The sequence below is a fragment of the Anser brachyrhynchus genome (genome assembly GCF_964034855.1).
Source record: "Anser brachyrhynchus genome assembly, chromosome: 2".
Taxonomy (NCBI): domain Eukaryota; kingdom Metazoa; phylum Chordata; class Aves; order Anseriformes; family Anatidae; genus Anser; species Anser brachyrhynchus.
In genome coordinates, this window is record NC_137695.1 from 15,051,976 (window position 1) to 15,074,581 (window position 22,606).

A 22,606-nucleotide genomic window follows, 5' to 3' on the forward strand; every position below is an offset into this window, starting at 1 on the left:
GAGTTTTATGCCATTAACCAATTCTTGATTATATTCAGCACCAGATGCGCGCTTTGAATTTGCCTCCTTTCTTGTCTCTGATTTCTCAACAGACCCAGGCTGAAGTCCCAAAACACGACACAGTTTCCAGCATTCATTGCTGTACTCTTAGCCCCTGAAGATGACACAGGGAATTGTACGATGACGCCGATGCAAGTAGCTGGCTCTGCGTCGCGGGGCTAGCAGAGCTACCGGGACTAGGGCTGTAGCTGACTGCCGCGCCAGCAGCAGAGCCACAGCACAAGTAGGTCACCAAGTTAACAGATGTGCCCACGTCCTGCCAGTTGCTGTTTCTCCTGATCCTCCGTCCCGGAGAGGAGGGCTGCGGGTCTGCTCTGACAGCTGGGGTGTCCTGAGGGATAATTTGCTGCCACTCAGTGGGAACAGGGTAGTTTGTGGCAAGATGGGCAGCAGCAGGAGAGCATCACAGAGAGTAGCATAAGGGCAGTACTTCTGCATGCTGTATTCTGGAGCCAATTTTTTTTTTTTGGTTGGTTTCTAGCAGCGTGGATCAGATAATATTAAAGTTTGTGCTTCTGTTGCAAAGTTTCTGTTTGGCCATACTCTTTTACAAAGTGTGTAAGACAAGGAGCTATTGTCTGTCGGCATTTTTGCACATCTTGAACTCAAATTTCATGTGAAGAAAGCCACTATTTTTCTTTCAAAACATCTATTGTGAAATTCCTTAGTGTGGAAAACTGAGAGCTATAGTAATAGCGGCTGTTTTAGTCCCGAGGACCTGTGCATTGAAGAGCTGAGTGTCGGTGCTGTCCGTACAGCTACCTAACGGCGCAGAGAACTGCCGGCGTGCTGTCTCTGCCAATATCGCATACTTGAACAGTAATTTCTACATCGGTGTCTAGTTTATTGATTGGAGATTGTGTAGGCTGCTAGTGGGAAATACCAGTAAGTGCAGCCGAGGTTGAGAAATGGTAGCGTGACTGATAGGAAAAAGAAACCTCCTGTGTTGTTATAGAGGTCACTGTGGTTTGTAAAACCGTATGGAGTGGCTGCATTCCGGAGGGTATATTTTTGCAATATTTAAGAGGTAATCTGCTGGCTGTGATATTTATATTCCCAGAAGAGAGCAATATTCTACATTCTGATTTCACCGTTCACACTCAAGCTCTGTCGTTACCATTTATAGGGCACAGTCATTGAGATCAGTGCTTTGCAGAAATAATTCATTTCATACAGAAATCCCATTCCGAGGAGGTTTCATTCTGTGATTCTGCGATTTTGTAATTAACATGAATTAATTTTCTAACTTGCAGGTAAACGAGGATTAGCAAAGTGCTAAACAGATAATAATCTGTTACTCATCTATACTGTGGTTTCCTTTTTTATATGCACAAACCAGGACTATGCCATTTAACAGAACAGTTGTTTCGCTGCAAGAGCGTGTATTCGCACACAGACTTTCCTGCCTGGATGAGACTGTTCTTTTTGGAAGTACGCTGGTCCAAAAAGTTCTTAAAATGAAGCAAAGCTAGATGACACACTGTGATTGGATAAATTTGTAATAATAAAATATCAGGGAATGTACATAATGTTAGAATGCATGTATTGGTAAAAACCATTTAACATCTGTTTTATGTTACTGGCAGTGACACAGCTACAGTAGTTTCTCAAGGAACTTGAAATTGCCAACACAGTTACCAGGCTGCTTGGGACTCGATTCTGGCTGTATTGAACATCTGTGGATGTTTTGCTGTGATTTTTAATTCTTTCCCTATTTCCTTATGGTAGCTTTTTTTTTTTTTTCCTTGCATGTTGACAGTTGCAGTAGGCTGCCTAATTACAGAGTCATCGCAAATCTTTCTTCTTCAGAGCTTTGCTAATGGCAGTCGTTGATTAACGAGAAGCTGCGTTAAGGTGTCATTATATAACCACTGAAACGTTTCTTTCCATTTCATGGTCAGTGACTCTTGTTGACCCCACTGATTAGATCATAAATGCAGAAATGTCCTCCTGGAAGTTGTGAGGTTCAGCTAAGGGCAGGAAAGAATTTTAATATTGTTTTATTGTCAAGCCATTTTCAAAAGTAATACTGAATCCTGTTGATGTGCTTCACCTCTAGGATATAAATTATTCTTGGGAAAAATATTGCTCTCAAAGTTAATTTGGAATACAGGCACAAATTAATATAGATTGTTTAGTATTCTCTGATTTTAAGAACTAGTATTTTTACTTATCTTTCTCCCATAATACATGGCATATATAGTTAGGTGTGTACATACACCTGGAAACGTCAGCCTTTGGCAAAATTAGTCTTTCACTGTTGAAATTTCACTGCTGATTTGACTTCTTCACACAGTCTCAAATTCTCTATCTGCATGTGTAAATAATCCATAGCTGCTTGTGTAGAATGTTAATAATTACCAAGTATGATTAAAATAATCATTAAATAACCAAATGAATCACTCCCCAGGAAGCGATGCTAGAATTAAAGCTTTATCTTTGTATTTTTAATTTCCATATAGTAGTTTATAAGTCTTTTGCTCTTTGGGTGTAATTTCTTAAGGCCGTGAAACACAAACTGGAAACCAAGTTTGGCTCCAGCATCCTGTCGTGCTATGCAGGTTATTGAGAGTTCAGTACCACTGCCCAAACCTCTGCAAATGCTGTGACAGGTAGAAGGAGGATGTTTTGCCCATTCTCACTTAGCATTCAGGTAACCAGGAGAGAACCCACGTCTTTAACCGGTGCGGTATGTCAGAGAAATGCTTTCAGTTGACTGTGGGGGAGAGCATGAGAGATGACTGATGAAGACTTTTCTGCCCCTTTCTACTGAATTGCATATATTTCACTTGCTCCCTTCCAGCCTCTTCCATCTTGCCTTGCTTTTCGCTCAGTTCTTTTATGGAGATAGTGCCAATTCCTCATCCTTCGTGCCCAGGACCATTTATTACCCAGTGCTACTCTATGTCCTCCCCTCTGCTGCTTTGAAAAGATTTCCTCCTTTTTTTCCACTCCGTTGTTCTGGGCACCAGTTTGATCCATTGTTAGTAAAAGTGGCTGCTGTGCATGGCATAAGAGGTAGATAAAATGAGCCCCTAACGAAGTGATGATTCTTAGGGAAAAATTGATAATCTGAATTAGGGTACTAAGGCTTGCTGGTCTCACTAAAGCATCAGCTTCTCAAGGTTTTCTCTGTAGTGCTTATTTACGGCAGCTCACTAATCATAGATTTTTCTGTTCATGTTCATTTTTGCAGAGGATTTATCCTGAAATATTTAAGTTTTGAAATCTTTTTTTCTCCCCACCAAAAAAGTAGGAACTGTGAACCTTGCAAGATAAATCTGATTTGTCTTTATGGCCTTTCTTCAGCTGAAGTCAAATACATTCAGGTTAGCTTGTTCCCATGTTGCCTTCCTGTCTAAACTTTCTTCCGGGCTAGAAAATTGATAAGTATCTGATAACCGCTGTGGAGACAAAACAGAAACATAAAGATCATATGTTGTGTAATCATCCTGATTACTCTGAACAGTACTATGCTGCAGGTTTCTCTAATCAAGATTAATTGTGATGTAGGCTACGTGAAAAGCCATGTAGAGTGGATTGTAATTAAATAAAAATATAATCATTTTAACATTGTGCCACTAATATGTATTTACAATAGGTAGTACTTTTGAAAAGACTCTTATTCCCTACAGTGATTAGGAAGCAGAGTTATATTTTCTAACTGCACAGATGTTGTTAAAAGCTCATGTTTCAGGCCATAAAGACTTATTATATTTGAGGTTGTGCTGCAATAGAAAAATGGTTTGTGCATCTGTTTATTGTGTGAGAGACTCAAATTAAAAAATCAGAAATACTATGGATTTATGAAAAAACTAATATGTGTTTGTATATATGTTTAATATGTGCTAGGTAATTTATAGTACGGCATTAGTTACAAAAAATTGCTTTGACAGGTCTTTACAGCTGTATTTAATATAGTGCAAAATAAGAGAATCACCTCTATTTCAGCTTTCTCAGAGTGAGCTGACAGGTCTTGACTTCTTTCACGTGATATCTTTGAATTTTTGACTACAAAGGATTGTACAAGTACTCCATTTTGAGGCTTAATGAATCAAAACATTTTTAGGGTGTGTATACTCAGGTTTTTTATGGGGGTCCTAAATCTATTTTCCAGAATATTCTGTTCTATATTCTGACACCTAGAAATGTAGTAAGTTTAAATATTCCTTCTATTAATCAGGAAAAAGGGACAAGTCCTTGGCAACCATACAAAAGTACTAAAATCTTGAGCATGTGATTGGATTTCTGCCCATGTGCAGAGTGGCTTTTTTTGGTGACATTTCCCTCTGCCGACGCTGTTTTCACCTGTCACTGTCCTTTTCCTAGATAGTGCCTTCTCAGGTACCTGAACTTCCACTCTCACCCCTTTCGGGGATAACTGAGTGCATCTCCGAAGACCTTTGGCTCTTCCAGCCGGTGGATGCTGGCCGAACGAGGGCAGCTGCCCATGCCGGCTGTTGCACTGGCTGTTCGAGAAACCCTGTTCTTAACCGTGTTTTGGTTTGGTGAGAGCCATATTGGTGTTGTGAGTGTACCAAACACTTGTGGGGAGATCACATCGATGCTGGAAAGAAGCCCTGGTGTCATGAATCGAGCCGTCTCGGGCACTCGGCTGAGATGTTATCAGTTCCATGGCTGTGCTGCGAGCACCAGATGCGGTGGGCTTTTTCTAAATGTGATTTTCTTTTAAAAGATGTGCTTGTTAAAACTGAAGGAAATTAAATTCAAACGTGCTTTCAGATTATATTAAGTCAAGAAAATAAGTGGATAAAAGCAAGGAACTTCTAGCTAGCGGTGTCGCTTGCCTTTCCCCGTCCACCACGGGCTGCAGGCAGGGTGTGCACGAGGCCTGAGGCCTGTAGGATCGGATCCTGCTCCCGGCCGTCCAGGCCTCCGTCACTCGCTGTGTAAGCTTGGTGTAACCTGCGAGCAGCCGTGGGGCTAGGAGTCCTGTGAAGGGTCTGGCCTGAGGAAACCATGCCAGCTTCTAACCACGTAGGAGGTTAAATTCGTCCTGTAAGGACTGCCAGCTGGTGTCCAGATGGAGTTTGGAATTTCTTGATTTCTTTCTGTTTTTAAGAATGATTAGAAAATATTGTTCAATGCTAACTTTCCTTGTCTTGTTGTAAACAAGCTGCACCCAATTTGCACACACACAAACATTATGTATTTAAATTCCTGTCAGAACTGCAGGAGGGCTCAAACCGTTCCAGGGAGCATCAACACTTGATGACAGGGCAGCCAATGCCAGTTTTGCTTCTTAGTATGGTTTTGATTTTGCAGACTGGCTGTAGATCATCAAAGATGGCTGTTAAATGTAGTGTCATCCAGATTGTTTTCTTTAGCACTTTTGAGCCCGATTCTCGAATTCTCGAGAGTTCATCACGGTGCTGCCAGCGTGGGCAGGCGGCGCTCAGGTGCGGATGCAGAACTGCTCCCAGAGCCCTCTGCAATGTTTTGTTCTTTGAGCCTCAGGTACGGTCACAGGAAAAGCCTTTTAAAGTGTCATTTGGGCCTAGACAATGAGAATATATTGAGAAGTGAGAATGAGAATAAGAAACAACTTATCACAGGAAATATTCTTCTTCTCACAAAATTATCGTCATAATTAAAAGATAAAAAGAATTTATATATTTTTAAACAAATCAGGGAAGACCATACATTTCTGTCTTTCTCAGGACTGGACGCTGGTAACAGAAATGCTTTTTAAATTGGTAATTTGCATTTACTTGATGCCCATATGAAAATATAAATACCATACTGTGTGGGTCAGGAACGACAGTGCCTGCCAGCTCTTCTCCCTGAGTACCTTCATCTGGCCTCTGAAAATGGCCAAAACAGTTTTGTGATTGACTTGGAAGGAGAAGAGTCGCTCCGAATTGCCCGCGTCTCACTCGTTGCAGCGGCAGTAGCAGAGCTATAACCAGGGGCAAATTTTGGCTGTTTTCCTCAGGCCCTTCCCATCCCTGGCAGAGAGGCCATGAATCAGGTATTTGTCGTGGGATGGGAGGAGGATTTTGTGGTGGATCCGGCTGAGGGGCAGGATGCAGTAAAAGACGACAACAAAAAAATCATTTCTGTGATTAAATACATCATTTGTTCAACCTGCAACTACAGTGTCAGAAAAATTGTCTGTTCTAAGCAAACGTCTAATGAATATTATTTATCCAACCGTGACAAGTGAGGCACTGTTGATTTCCCAACTAAATATAATTAAAGGAATGTTATTAAGCTTTAGCAGCTTCAGTTTTGCAAAGATTAATGAGTGTGTGTGTGGGCTTTATAGTTTAGTATTACTACATGACTCTCAGGTCCTGTTATGACTTCTATTTCTGCTGTAACAGTGAGTGCATTTTGAGGGTACCCACTGAATGATGGGCAGTCCGTATGCTCAGGCACACTCCTGCTCTGTTCTGTTTTTTTAAAGAAGACATCCTCACTTTTCTACACCCTAAAATAGGTGATTTCCTTCCCGTAGACGCGGTTCAATAAGAACTTGGACAGTGAAGTTACATTCATTTCATTGCGACTATTTAAACTGAAATTTAACCTCACATATTAAATGCTTTGCCGAGTCTGGGTTTGAGTGGGATGCGATGATTGCAGCGGGAAATGGATACTTCTTGGCACTTTCCCAGGCTTCCGTGCATTGTAAAGGTGTTTCTAATGTGTGTGTTTAGTTGTTGACTATTTTGGAAAGGCAGGAAGTAAATCCACCATATCAGAAGAGAAGACAATTTTTCCATTTTCTTCTCACAGAAGAATGCCAGGTAGTTGGGGATGTTTCTCAAACTCTTCTTAGATCTACCTCATAGAAATTTTGGATTGTCAGGAAGTTATGATATTCCTAGTCAAAATAATAATTTGACGTGGGTCTCATTACGTATTATTGCTGAATCCTAATTGTGTGGGAAAAAAATAAATGTTTTCCAGCTCCCTGTTATGATCTTAGAGTCGCCTTATAATCTTTGAGTTGCTGATGTTTTCATAAGTCTATTTAACTTTTTGGCTACAAAAAATACAAATATCTTTATTACACTTCCTTTTTATGAAATTGGATGGAAAAGAACTTATCTTTTCCTTGTTCCCCATCTCTAAATATGTTTTATGAAATTTTCTTTTGAACTAATTATTTTGCCTTTTATTTGAACTTGCACTGTCTGTTTCCCATTGGGCTTTTGAAACTCTAAGGAAATCACCAGAATTGCAGGAACAGCCTTAACTGAGCTGTACAAATGTGTGGACCATGAAACAACATTCTGTTCTTCTATATTTTATCCAGATTCTCTCTTCCATCTTTAAAAAGGTGGTAGTGCCTGCATAACAGGTACATATATATATATCTACACACACAGACTTACGCGTTCTAACTTATGCTACTGTCTCTTAAATTCTTACATGAACTGTCAGTCTTATTGTTCCCTGGGAGCTGATTTTCTCTTAAAAATGAAGTCTTTCTAGGAGATACAGTAAAATAAGATTACAGTTAGATTTCCACTAAGTAATCAATATGGATTGACTATAGCTGAGGGCAAGTTTATTTCCTGAACAAAAAGAAATGTGACTTTTTCTGCTTGGGTTTATTAGTTTAAAATTAATGTGACTAGCGTAAATCAGAAAGGCTTAGTATGCCAAACGCAGTGTAGCTATTTGAAATGATACTGAGATGAGGCACTCTGGAACAAATGGCAACAAGACATTTTACAAAAGTAGTCATAATGCTGAAACCAAAGTCTGTGTTATCTCTTGATTAGGCTTTGATTTTGTGATCAGAAGAGAGATTCTGGTCCTCAGAGACGGCTATAATGTATTTTGAAAACACATATGTGATCTGGCAGGGGGTCTCTACTTCAGTAGCTACGTGGTTTTTACTGTCCCCTTCAGAGGTGCTCTGCAATTTGGTGTATTTGAGTGAATCAATCCTTCGGGTATAGAGAATGGGCTAAGGAAATAGGTGAGGAAACTTTGTAAGTAAAAAAGCTGTAGATTAATGAGGTAAACTACAATAAGTGCTTCCGCCTAATCTCAGAGGACTGAAAAGAAGAGATCAAATCCACAGAATTAGAGGTTAGCAGAAAGAATTGTGTTTTTCATAATAAAATTGCGATGTGGGAATTGTTCCTATTGAAATAAATTTAAGCCATTGTTATTTCTGTATAACAGCCTGCCAAATGGCATTACAGGAGGTCAGATTTTAACCACTCTATTGTTCAGATATTTTTTTAGGCTGGAGACAGCTGGCCTGTTCTAGCACTGCAGGATGTAAGCTGGGGACAGTGGGCACGGGAAGTGCTGGTTTGGGGCCGAGATGCACGGACCCGCAACTCCCGTTCCCACGGAGCGGCTCTGAGTCCATAGGTACGTGTGAGGGGTGAGGGTAGGAAGGAAAGCGTGCTGGCAGTCTGAGTGTATATTTAACTATGAAAGGAAACTGGATACCAAGAGAAGAAAATAGGCATGAGGAAAGGGAGCAGTGGAAGTAAATGATAATACAAAGTTATGAGAAACGTCTCTTGGCTTTATCACAGAGCCCTGAGGTTGAGCAGCAGCACTGCAGTTTCACAAAAGCCTCCATTTGCAAAAGGTGTTATTTTTTTTTTCTCTCCCCGTTTCCCTATTTGGAGGAAACCTTATTCAAACTAGCAAATTTGGAAGAAAATTATCATTTATGAATTTTTGACTTACGTATTAATTTTCCTGTAATGGAAAACACACAGATAGAACTCCCCGACTCCTGCTGCTGCAGATCCTCTAAGCCCTGTAAAAGTATAGAAAATGGCGTGCCTTCTTCTTATCTAAATCATTTATTACATCATGGCTGTTAGCCAGGTAGTCTGTGTGGGGAGTGCTGAATCACAAAGAGTCTTCCTAGTAAACCTTTCATCAATACATTTTTAACAACGGTGTGATTAAAAAGAAATATTTAGTTGCATCAAGAGCATTTCAGACATGGACTTCTCGATCTGCGCTGGGGCTTGGTGTTCAGAAGGAATCTGATTTCATACCTGTTGAGTTTATCTTTTTTGAGTAGTGCTGGCACTTTACAAAGGCAAAAGGCACGCTTCCTTCTATGTTTATTAGAGGTCTTCAGCTTTTTTAACAAGCTGTCTTGTAGCGAAACATCAGCATTTATTTGATTAAAACATAATTTACAACTGGCTAATGCATTTCCACCAGATACATCTCAGATTGGAAAATTCAAAGAAATGAAATCCCAGCTTTTCTCATCATTTTGTGACAACAATTAATGAAAGTTGCTGTTAATTAACACAGTGAAACCTAATTTTATTGGTACTATTTCCTCTGCCCATCTCCCCTAAAACTTTCTGAAGTAGTCTTTGGGAGAATGAATTTTAGAAGTAAGATCAACTTGGCTGTAGTGTTGTTTTAAAGAGGAAGATATTTTCCCTGATTAGTCTCTCCTAATTGAATTTTCTTTTCTAATGAGGTCTTTTGCACTATATATATGAAATCCTTTTGTTGAGAACAATTCATTTTTACATTACCAAAGTGGCAAGATTTAATCTCTAATTCGTTTGAGGGGAGGAAAAGTTAATAGAAATTTTACTGAGAACAGAGCACAACTAAAAATAAAGGGACTGTTAGGTGAACACAAAACTAGACAAATAAACAAAGCCCGTCCTGTACTTACATGTAAATCAATCCTTATGTGGGGAAAGAAAATGGACATTAAAATGTGCTACTGGTTTTGAAGATATAGTTATACACAGGTAATAGAAACACAATTTGTTTGTATGTGAGAAACTCATGATAGAAATCTTCTAGATATGGCTTTATTTGCTTTTTCTTCAGAAAAAATATTGACATGACTTTGGGATAACACTTATTTTATTGCTATAGAAAATTCAGTTTTCTTTTTGAAGCAGAGAAGGAAGAAAGCATTTTTTTTAACCCACTTTTTCATTCCTAGCAATAGTCTTATCCCTCACAATATCACATTTTCTTTGTTTATATGCATTATGTGTGTGCATGCTGGGGAGTCTGTTTAGTTACAAAGACGGATCTTCCTCGCTGTATTCTGAAGTCTGGGAAACAGCCACCGCTTGTGTTGATGTTGGAAGCTTTACTGAAGCTTGTAGCAAGATGTTTAGCTCTTTGGAAATGTCTTGTTCATCTTCAGATGGCTGACTTCAGAGCTGATAGATTTTATTTCATTTTGTCTTCTGGTACAGGCTCACTTACCCTCCTAGTTTTGCAGTTTTGCATGTCCGTATTTTGTCTCTTTCCTCCAAGTAAACTCCCCTCTGAGTGACACCTGACTAATATACTCTCTGTTAGTCATGTTGCGATCCACTGCAGAGCTTTTTCACTCCATTTAAATACAACTTTTAGGAAAGGTCGAGGGAAGATATTATAGATGAGAAGATGTTGATTTTTTTTTTTTTTTCATTAGTGCCTTCTTCAGTATGTTACCATGACTCTACTTGTCTTCAGACCTGTGGTATCAATACCTCACTTCTTATGTACTAAAATGCTGCCTTTTTACCTGGTTGTAGCAGGTGCTTGGACGCAAACGTCTGTCATTCCTTTCTGTGCAACCTCACTCTCAAATGGGAAGCTTTAACAGGAATATTCACTCTATTTTTGGTTTGCGTTCTTCTGGTGGGATAACGAGTACATACCGAACATAGAGCACTGCCCAGGAGTGCTCTGAGTCACCTTCTTCAAAAGTTCATCTGACAGCAGAGGGAGCCTTGGTTCAGACACCTGCAGTACATGCAGGCATTTCAATTACGCTGCTACCAATTACCCGTGCGTTGTGACTCTTACGGTGTTGCGGTTGGTAATATTTTGTGTCGACCACCTAATACTGTGTCGGCTGGCTTGCAGACTTAATTACAAATACATGCTTTACTTTTGCAATCTGTAATGCTCGACAGTGCTGGTACTGGTGATAAGTCTATCAGTTTTTACTTGGTCAGTAGCACACTACCAGCATTAAATCCTAAACGGCAGACTCTGTGTTCACTGTCTGTGCTATCTCTGATAAAACATTAATCATTTCAAGGTTCCATTCAAACCCATTGATAGAAATTGTGAAATGTAATTTAGCTTTGAGAATAGAATTAATGTTTTCTAATAGCTCTAAGCTCTTCTATGATTTATTGGTTCCACTGCTTGAGGGTTTTTATAATCTAAATTGGTGATTACAGATGATACACAACATTGTGTATCATAAATAGGAATTATGTGTCTGGTGAAAATGATAATGGGTTTTTGTACCTTGTATGTATATTAGTCTATTCAGAAGTATATTAAAGCCTATTTTAGAATCTGTAGATAATTTTGCCCACATATAGATCTTGCCAGCTCATTCAGTTAGTCAATCTGCTGCTATTTACTAGTTTTTCTGTAATTCGATAAGTATGCATTGCATCAGAACATCGTAAAATTAAGGGTACACCTGTGGAATCTCATTATCTGTTACATGCTCTCCTTTACAGCATGCTTACTATTTTTTGCTTGGTTTTGAGGAAGCAGTTAAGACTATAATACTGATTTGTGTTATAATAATGTGATTTCTGAGGGAATTTTAGTCTAATGATTGATTTGCTATGAATGTATCTGAAGGTTGTGTCTGGTAGGATCATTTATATCTAGCCAACTCCACCACCTTTATAAACATGGAGAAGATGAAGTGGACATCTTTGTGGATAATAAAAATTTTATATATTTGCATTGAAATTTTAACATGTGCTGTTATTTTTATTTCCTGACCTACATTTCCCAAATTTCTGAACTGGAGTAAACTCCAGGCCATTATGGAGCTGTTCTTTCTGTCCTCACTTGGTTGGTAGCCTTCCGTGATCATTCTCAACAGCCAGTGGTTTTGAGAGAAATTTAAAACCTGTTGTGATAAAGCAAAATAAGTGTGACTGCTTGAAAGTGATCTGGAGCAAATGACTTGTAATAGTGATTTGCTTGATATTCTTGAATATTTGATATTCAAATATTGCTTGATTTTCCTTATTCTTAATATGAAGATATGCAATAAAAGCAAATGTTAAATAGTAGAACTAATGGTGAAATGATTTTTGTTGGAAATTAATTATACAATGAAACAAGGTATTTCTTATCAAACTGAGCAAACCACTGTATATTTCTTATTTATTGTGTATACATCTAATCATAGACAAATTCACTTTAGACAAGGCTTTCAATGAAACAAGGAAGTCATTTATTTCATCCCTCTTAAAATTTGTAATGCACTCAGGTTTCATGGTTATGACCATTTACTTCTATTTTTATTGTATAAATACTTAGATGAAGAGAAATCAGCTGCTTTCATAGTTGCCAACAGTGAATTGAATAATAAAAATCCAACAACCCTACTGAACAATAACTTGATTTAGTTTAGAATTTCTTTAGAAAATGTAGTGGTATTAATCAGGAGAGAATGCTTCAAATATAAAATCTGATTTTCTTAGAGGAAAATCAGTTTGCTTTATCAAACTCTTAAGGTCTCTTTCCCCCTTTCTCTCCCCATCGTAGAATTCTCCTTTTGCAGCAAGCCTAAATCAGATTTGTCTGAAGCAGTAATTGGTGATTATCTCCTGACGGCAAGATATAGTTAAGCCTCTTTGGTTAATCCTATCTTGCTTGCCATCTATAGCGAGTCAGAGCAAGGCAAGTAAGAGAGGACTTGAAATATGATTTCTAAGATCATTTTTCCTGTGAGGTGTAATTACGTCCAAGAGCTCTGCAAATTGTGGAGAGAACGGCCATTGGGCCTCAGCACGGACGTGAAATGGTTGTGGTGGAGACCCGCTTCCTGCCTCTGCATCAACGCGGTCACCGTGCGGTACTGTGACCAGGCAGGAGGACTCCCCCAGCGTTTCTTGGTTTTGTGGAAAAGTAGAAAACCTTTTAGAAAAGTTTTTTTTGTCATGTAAGCTTTCTTGTGTATTCTTGCGTAACGTGTTCGTTATTTTCACTAATGAAGTGTTACAAGATGAAATTTGCCTAATGGATCCCTACTTCATTCTGTATAGAAATTTAAAATGAAAAGTGAGGATTTTTTATGCTTACGTGTTGTTCTACCTTCTGTTAAATGCATGGGTTTTCCTTCATACATGAGGAAAGGTTTATGTACTCCAGGACCTATTATTATTATTATTGTCACTATTACTTCTATCTGATAAAAGATGTCCATCTCTCACTTCAAACTTTGACTTGCTAGCTTAATCCGTACTTCTTAGCATCACTTTGTCAAGCATGACACAGTTTCTGTAGAAGTAATGCTCCTCTGAAAGATGCTGAGAACCTTTCCAGTGACCTCAGGTGGAGCCAGGAGGATGATTTATAATTTTATTAGCAAAGCCTTCTCCTAGAGACAGCTTCTTTAGATGTTTTATGGGAAAAGACACATCTTAGAAGTCCAGGTACTACTTTGTCATTTCACTCTTATCCAGGAAACCTCACTGCATCCATAGTGCCAGGTTCTTGGTTCTTTGGGTAGAAGTCCCCATTGCTGTCAGAGCAATCCTATGCAGTGTGGGAAGAGAATAGCAAAATGGTAATGAGATTGTAATTTCACAGTTTATTAATTCATTATGCATCATCTCCCTATCTAGTCTATACTGCTCTCAATTTTGAAGAGCAGATCAATGTGATAACTAAGAAATCAATCTATAGGTAATGTTGCATAAAACTAACAACTGTAAAGGACCTTTTTCATAAATTACTGATATTTATGCCTCGTGTTCTCTCAAAGTATTTTGTACAGTATTTTCATTTGCTCTTTAGTGATACCATGATGGAAGGAAGATTTTTTATGTAATTAAGTTCTTCATATATAATTTTGTTAGTGTAAACCTACATAGAGGCTTCAACAAGAGCTTTCCTATTTTCAATTTGCCATACATTTGAAATGATGTTTTCATATTCTTTCATCAGCAAAATGCTTTGTCCTGCATATTTCTGTAGAAAATATACTAAAAATCTCTGCTACTGAGGTAAAAACCTATTACCTCCTCTGAAAAAAGCAACTTGACTTTATTAGGACCGTGTCTCTTACATTTAGATAACACAGTAGACTGAATTTTCAGGCCATTGGCAATTTTTCTGCATGCATAATCCATTTTTAGCTACTTTGTGGCTGTCCTTAAATCCTTTTTCTTAAGATGTCAGCTGGGCAAAAGCAAAGCCTCTAAAAAGGCTGTAGCACAACATCTGCGACTTCAACAAGTCTTGTGCTTTGTGTGTTTGGTGCGTTGCCTGAGAGTGCCTGGGATGCAGTCCGAATCAAAGTCCTTAGGTCTGCAAGGTTAACGTAGGAATGTTAAAATCATCAAGGTTATGTTAAACAAAGAACAATGACGGGAGACTGTGCAACAAAGTTGTATTTATGCTTTGGGAAAATGTCAGACTTTTATTATAGTATAAAAACAAAATAATTTAACTTGTTAATAATTTTCAATAACATCTTAAAACTTTTTATTAACTTTTTTTCTCTGTTCTTGAGATCAGTCGATACATAGATTGAAGTATGACATACTGGAGCTCCTTATAACTTTAAGAGCTTCAAGATTTTTTCCTGTGTGGTTGTGGTCACTACATATTCTACTCAGTTCACAGTCGTATTCACTGAAGGTATATACTAACTATTGAGAAATGATCAAAACTTCACAAATAAAAACATAAAAGCAAAGATTTGTTGCTTTTTTTTTTTGGCTGGGAGGTGGGTTATGCCAACACTTACAAGAGGATTCATTATTCTTCGTTGTCCATTCCTACAATATGAAAGGTGTGGCTGAACAAAGAATATAGCAACAAAGCATGCCAGATGGGTGCTTGATTTAGCAAGTATATTAACTTCATAATTTTCCGAATTATGATTGGGTACAGAGATGGTTAAAGCTAAATACATTGAGATTATTGCTTCGATCTATACACAACTCCCCTCATGGTGAAGATCTTGCTTTTATCCAGGTATTTGGCGGTGGCAAGCAGTTGTCCATTGTATACCATGGCACAGCAGCACCGATACCGACCTAGCATGTGGGATTCTCTGACACTGGCACTTAGTCAGCTCCAGTCAGCTCTGCATGTGTGATGGTGTCTTGGCATAGGAGTAAAAAAGAAGTCTGTGTGTCCCTAATTTTCATATTTTTGTCTTGTACTTCTGCATTCTAGGCTTTTAGGGTAAAATGACAGTATGCTGCTTTCAGCATTGCCATTACCAAATCTGTTGTGTGATGATGCGTGAGGTATCCGGCCGGGAAGGTCAAAGCAACTCATTTTCTGCCGATGTGGGTTGTGGGTTGGCTATTCAGAAGTGATACCATGACTGAAGTAAGTTCTCTGGCCAAGAAATGTTGCCCTTTCTGTGTACTTGCAGATGTGGGGAATGAATATGTTTTCATGGGTATTTTGTGCTGTGGAGGGAGATGCATATGAAAAAAATAATTAACCTGATTCCAGTGTTTGAAATCTGCTTTCTTTTTTCCTACATAATTACTGAAGATAAGCTTAAAATTATTTGTTCACATTTTCAATTTAATTACTACATGTTTAAGTTTTTTTTTGTAATTGTAGTTTCTGTACCTTCCACAAAAGGAATCAGTGATAAGATTCCTTTTTTTTTTTTTTTGGTTAGTCATTAGTATTCACTGCTCTATTAGACTGCAGTTCAAACTCTTTCACTTGTTTTTGTCACGGAAGATGATGGAGCAAGGTTGCTTAGAAACACTTAGCCACACTCGCAATGGGAGTTATCAATCTGTGCAGTGCATTCACCTCCACATGCAGGGGAGAAAATTGGGTTTCACTACTTTGCAGGTTTGTTTCAGCAGTAAGATGTTTAAAGATATATAAGCATGCATTTTCTTTCATTATATCTAATGTAACGATCTAATATCAAAACACAGAGTAAAATATTGACTCTTTCATAACAGTGATTTCAAAGTATTAGAGATTTAATTTGCTGATGTACCCTGCAAAAATACAAAGCTTTAAAGTTGTTAGCTGAGATGGTCGAGGAATTGTCCTTTATCAGTAAGCTGCATAAATTTGAGGTTATTTCATGATCTTTTAAAAAAAAATGAATATATATTTATAAGTTACTAGCTTTAGTCTTCAGTTCAAGAAAATATGTCTTGTTTGACTACCAACAGCAATTATATATTTCCCTAACCTAATGAAATTCTTGATCTTTGTAAGACTGGTCTAAAAATAGTCCAAGTCACTCAAGTTATAAAATTTTTGATCTTTTCAACTTTGAGTGACTTGGCCTATTTTTAGGCCAGCAGTAATTGTACACTAATGTGCTAGGAGAGATGAATGTAGCATTTTATCACTCTGGTTTCTAAGCACTCCAATTATTACACTTATTAAATATGCTGGAAATGCATATATTTCCTCCTGTGAGTCTGGGATAGACTTCAGTGTCTTTTCAAGAGCCTTAAATATTTCATACCATTGAGATTTTACCGCTCTCTTTAACACATGAGCTGTTGTAGAGTGGGTCATTGACACTTGACCCTGCTTTATCTTCCTTACTTTATGCTGAACTCATATTCTGATAAACCAAGAAAGAAGAAATTAGGTTAAAAATAACTGCTGCACAACAAAGTGCTTCTGTAAGGCTAAAAAATACTTAGAGCTAGTTTATAAAATTAGTTAATAAGACAATAGAAAAGAATTTCTATAACTAGAGTGGTGACAGTCTGGTAGCAGACCAAGAAAATGGCATTTGGTAAAGCAGGAAATCATTTAATTCTTACTTTAGTTTTCAATATGATTTTAATAAAAATGAAATTTGAGTAATATAATTTATTAAAGCATCTTACATGCTGATAATGTGTGAATTAGTCCGGTGCCTGTAGACTTAGTGTATCTTTACTTTACTTTAAAGTGTATCCATGGCAGAATTTTACATGCTTGATGTCATTGAATCTGGATTTTCACATGGAAGATGGATGGTTGAGAAAGTATTTGGTGAGGAAGTATTTTTAAAATATAGACTTATAATGCTACAGTCAAAGTGCCATCAGGTCAGCTATGTAACTTGGAAAAGATAAAGAGACAAATTTTTCTAAAAGGAACAGCATGGAGAAGTGGTTGAGGAGGGCAGGTAGGATGTAAGAATAGATGAGCCTAGTTAAATTGCAAAATAAAACATGCATTATTATTTACACCCTTAGGGTAAAATTTGTAGCAAGCTAGAGGTATATCTCAGTAAGCACTACACATCTGAGTTGTGACCTGCCCTACCTGCAGCAGGCTGATCGTGTCTGTAGCTATTGTGGTCCTTTCTGTGGCTGCTGAGAAGTGTTTGAGGGAAAATGAGGGCCTGCTTTTCTTTGCTTAGTTGTGCAAGTATGCAAATCAACTGCTTGTGCTTAGCAGAGAATGCTCCATTTCAACACAATTTTAGTTTGTTCCCTGCTTATCAGTTCAGATACTTCCTTGCTATTTCCTGAACTTCTTTGGATTCAGAGATGCAATTTTTTTTCACTGTTTGTGGTACTTGGATCATCCCAGAGCAAGACAGCAACTACCTTGTAGGAAAGAAATAAGAATTAAAAATAACAGTTATTAATTCTTGATAGTATTCCATAATATCAAGTATTTGTTCCAAATTAAAATGGAACTAAATTGTGAAATAGTAACGTCCTCTGCAGAAAGGAGTTCTTGGTGGGGTTCTTTGGCTATTAAAAATAAGCGTGTTTTAAAGCTGCTAAGTATCCTGAGAGAAATTCATGTCTTTTTTTTTTTTTCTTTTTTTTTTTTTTTTTCTCTTCAGTTGAGAACTGTTTTGGGTTGCTCAGAATGTGTATGGAAACAATCCAGGATTAAAACCATCCGTGTCACTGCTAATAAAAATTCACTTTTAAGTTGTCTTCTGAGAGAAATCCGAGCAGAAAATGCAAAAACTCCTACCTGTGTTAATAAAAGGAATTCTCTTGGGAGGGTCTGTACATCAAGTAAGACACAGACACAGGGAAGCAGAACCCAAAATATTCTCAAGAGTAAAACTGAGAGGAAAGCAAGCTGAAAACACTCTCATTTTCCGCAGAGTTTGCCTGTTCATCTGCTTTTTGTTCTCCTAGTTCTGAGACGCGTCATCATTTCCATACAGCAAGAATAACAGAATTTTGTACCATTTCCATACAGCCAGAATAACAGAATTTTGTAAGAGTGGAATGCGGTTCCCAAACCACTGCCCAGTGCCTCGAGGCTGCAGTGCAGATTCTGCCTTTTTGCAGTGATTGCCACGGGCTGTTGGAATTGTTTCTGAGCATTTGACACCATTTCTGAATCTTCCTCCCCTGCTCATGTTCTGAACCCAGTGCTTATTTGTGCAACCAGCATGAAATATCACTGGAAGTAAAGGTGACAGACTGTCTTCTGCTCTCCTTTAGGCTACTGTGAGTTTTCTTTCACTGCTGCAAGTCTTGGTGGAATAGAACTCAATAAATCAGGTTCACATCAGCTTAACACGAACATGGAGGGAGGGAAAGTTTCCCATTAGTGATGTTTCCATATTAAACTTCTTCTCGGGTTCTTTGAGCCCATTAAATAATACGTGTTTTAGATAAAGCAAAATAGGCAGTTCTTGAGATCTCTAACAAAGGCTGATTGTTTGGATGGTTGGGGAAGGATGGGATTGCCTTGGTGTTTTGCTGAAAATGGACCTGGCTGTTACAGATCCCAGGTTCCTCTTGTTTACCTGCTTGCTAAGCTGCAAGTGAAGCTGCAGAGGGATCGTTCGGATGACCCACGAGTGAGTACGTTCCTCACTTCCCTTTACTACCTGGTGACTATTTGAAAATTGAGCTTCTTTCATAGCTCTAGGAAGTCAGCATCTTTCTCACCTTCTCTGACCTCCCTTATTGCTGCTCCTGAAAAACAAAACACCTAAGGTGTTAAACACCAGGCACAAAATTCAGGTTTTGGTATGACGGTGAGTGGGAATGGAGCTTCTTAAATATACTTGAACAAGATTTTGGTATGCATTTTGTTTTTATTGGTCCTAGTTTCTAGAAGTTAATATGCAGTTGTGGATACATGTGCATAGCTCCTGATGTGTGGAATGCACGTATATTGTAAAGGCATGATTTCATTCTTACGCTGACTTCGGTAGTGGTTTTAGGAAAGAGAATTTAGGAAAGAGAATAGGTGGGAATTTTTAGAGTTATGGTTTTTGTGACTTCCTCTGAAAGGTGGGTGGTCCATGCGAGGAATTCTTCCTCATTGTTTTGGGAATGAGGATTAGGGTCCATTAATGGGGAGTTCAAGGAACACTGTGCAGTAGGAAATCTGTGTGTAGAGGCTCTGTTCCTCTGTCTTGCTGATGAGTAGAAGTGAAAGGAAGCAGCACTTGAGGTGGAAAGATTTTAAGGTCTTAAGAAAATTTTGGAAAGATTTAATGTACGTTTCCCATGCAGATCACTTAAAAACTAGGAGACCATTATGATGTTTAAAACTAGAGGGCTCAATATTGTTTGGTGGAGATATTCACAGTCTTGAACCCCAAAAGCTTGTATTTAAGCTGGGGACCCTTACATTGTCGTGTGCACAGCAATATTCTCTCTTTTGTTTTTCCCTAATGCAGGAGTTAGTTCACAAATATAGCTTGTTTTAAATACCTTAATGTGGTGTCATTATCGTTCAATTTACCAGTCCTCTACCAGTCTAAAGTAGCTCGTGTATCAGTAATTGCCTTGCATGGTGTTGTTTAATACTGGGAGCTGTGCTGTAATGAAGGCAGTGATCTATACCTCTATGGAAAGCAGGTGCATCTTTTCCTGCTAAAGAGAGTTATTTACTCCACTTTGTGTTTTATGACATTTTTGTACCTTGTTTTTGAGGAAAACCATTTTTTGCCTCTAAAACAATACACTGTAGCTGTTTTCTGCAATGTTACAGTGAGTACATTTTTTCTTATGCTACTAACCTAGGAGGTAACTTAACCTTAGTAGGTTTGCTAAAAATAATGGTATAATGGTTGAAAAAATCTTCGTGACATCAAAAAAGGAATAGTAACTTGTACATTTCCCTCTTGTATACATTTCTTATTATAAGGAAGATTTATGATTGGTAATATGACCCTTTGAGTTCAACCACTGTCTGCAGAACGTGATTTCAGCACCTGAAGCAGCAGGAATGATTGGAACGCATGTTTTGCATTTTGATTTCTATCCTGTAATGTTGACCTTTAGTTTCTCTTCATTTCTGTCATGTTTGCCTTCCTTTATGCATACTGTGTATCGGTGCTGCTTTTTCTTCATATTGATAATGTCCTCAGTAACTTCTGTCTTTGTTCACTGGGATAGTTAAATGCTTTAAAGCATGATTAAATGCCATGTTAGGTGTTGAATTATTGCTAATAAACACACCACTCTAAAATCATCCTTAAATCTCACTGTATTCTGTATGTTCCTCTGGTACCATTAACTGTATTCTGTATGCATTTCTGGTACTGTTTGAGCTGCTTTGATTGCATAGAGTGAAACAGAGAACATTGTGAAAAGAGGGAATATTGATTTTTCGTCTACTTAAGCAGCAGTTTTCCAAGTGACAGAGCTCAATTATATTATATTGGTTATAGGACTATTTAACATATGCCTTTTTAGTGAAGTGATTCTGGTCAGTAATGTCCTGTATCTTAATTAAACCAATATTGTGAGGGCAGTTGGATAGAACATACATTTGAAAATGTAAATGTCAAGTATATTGTACCAAGGCTTATCTGTTAAATACTGTTAGGTTACAATCCAGGTGAGACTGCTGGGAGTAAGAACAATTGTTCAGCCTTTCCTCTTTCTTTTGTTGCCGTGTAATTGGATCATCACGTTGCCCATTTGATAACTACTGGAAAGTGCAAATTAGAGTAAGTTGGAAGTGAGTGTATAAACATGGTATTTAAATCTTTAATTAATGAGTTGGAGTAGGTGCTCTGCATGAGGTCAGCCTTCAGGCCTCTCACAGAAGTGTTGTCAGAAAATTCCATTTAACATTAAGGAAAATGCTGAGAGAGAAGAAGTGAGTTTTGAATGACAAAGACAGCTCCAGCACTTTCGGGAATTAAAAGCACTTTTAGAAATAGGTGAGAAACCGGCACTGTACAGTGCGGTCACAATTTGTCTATCTAGATTTTGTGCTTCTTGTGGATTTACCTCATATTTTGAGGTATCCTGACTTTGCACTGTGTGGGTACACGGGTACGTGTGAGGAGGTAATCGCAGATTTACCCAGCAGTGAGCAACGATACATTCATTGCCTGTTCTGGGAAGCACTGTATGGATTAGAGTTAGGTGTGTCACAGTTTCCATAATGATCTAAAGCCACTGCAAATACAATAAAATTAAAATTAACGTTAATTGTATCATATTAACCTTGTGTTTCTGCATTGATATATGCATGTTAGCATACATTTGGGGTCTTTTGCTTCCAGCTGTTTCATTCCTTCTCTCAAACCCCAAGTAATCGTCAGTACTACCATCTCCAAGTACTATAAGGAAAAGGTACCAAGGAGCAGAGCAGTCATTGCAGTTAACTGTAGCTATGCAATGCAGACATGTTTCTGTAGAGTGGGAAATATTTTTATGATTTGGGAAGAATATTCTTTTTCAGTTTTCTTTGTATATTACATGTTTCTGATTCAGCTAAATAGGAAGGATGGTTCCAAGTTCTAAAAATGTCATTTGGATGGATGTTTAGAACTTGTTTCAGCAATGTTTTTAGATTTGATAAGAATATAGTGGTATGCTATGCAATACCAGTATAGCATTATGTCAATGTGATAGAAAGTGTGTATCTTACACAGTTTTGTATTCCACCTTTTTTCCCCCTTAATTTAGACTGTTTGAAAAGTTTTTAAATCTAGAATACGTCAATTTAAATCTTTTTGAGTTAGTAGAAGAAAGGAACTTCTCTATAGTTCAGCAATCAAGATAAAAATATGACATGCTTTGTTTGAGGGATAAGTAAGTGGCCGTCTTGTTATCTCAGAGCTTCTGTGTTGTTTTGCAGGATGTGACCTTTCTGTTCTGCAAGCCCATGATAAGGGTATCTGTAGCAGTGATTCTTTCTTAAAATAATGCATAGAGACTAGGGAAAAGAACAAAAACCAAAGGCTTCACCTTGTAAAGTTTGATGGTATTTACCTTCACAATAGCAATACTTGATTGATAGTGTATGTGTTTACAGCTGCCAAATGCTGATGTGTTTCTCTTTTTGCTGCTGCGCAGATTTGACACTGTTTGGACTTGTAAGGTTTTTGTTCATTTGGATTGACGAAATCTGTCAGCTGGGGGAAGTTTGTTGAATGATCAGGCTGAAGAAGCAGTCTGGGTGTAAACTTTCTATTTTGGAAAAGGTTAAGGAAAGCAAAAGCCACCGCACGTTATTTCATGAAGTTATCTGAGATCTTCAAAGTTCTGTTCTATCCTGCATGAAAACAATAGCGTTTTCCAGCATGTTAAAAAGAGGAACCAGCAGGACTGTCCTACCTTGGAAAGATTAATTCAGGCCCTGCTATTCCTGATGTGGTATTTCTTGGGCTTCAGGCTTTTTA

General features: G+C 38.0%; 1 protein-coding gene and 1 long non-coding RNA gene across 13 annotated transcripts in view; one reads left to right on the forward strand and one right to left on the reverse strand.

Annotated features, from left to right (window-relative positions):
• PARD3 (par-3 family cell polarity regulator) overlaps positions 1 to 22,606 on the forward strand; it is a 445,998-nt gene that overhangs the window by 89,091 nt on the left and 334,301 nt on the right. The gene's annotated exons all lie outside the window — the stretch shown is intronic.
• LOC308191229 overlaps positions 1 to 22,606 on the reverse strand; it is a 77,227-nt gene that overhangs the window by 17,600 nt on the left and 37,021 nt on the right. The window contains exon 2 of the long non-coding RNA XR_013947819.1: positions 1 to 22,606. This exon is cut by the window's left edge and continues 17,600 nt beyond it; it is cut by the window's right edge and continues 34,518 nt beyond it. This is a non-coding gene — a long non-coding RNA (uncharacterized lncRNA).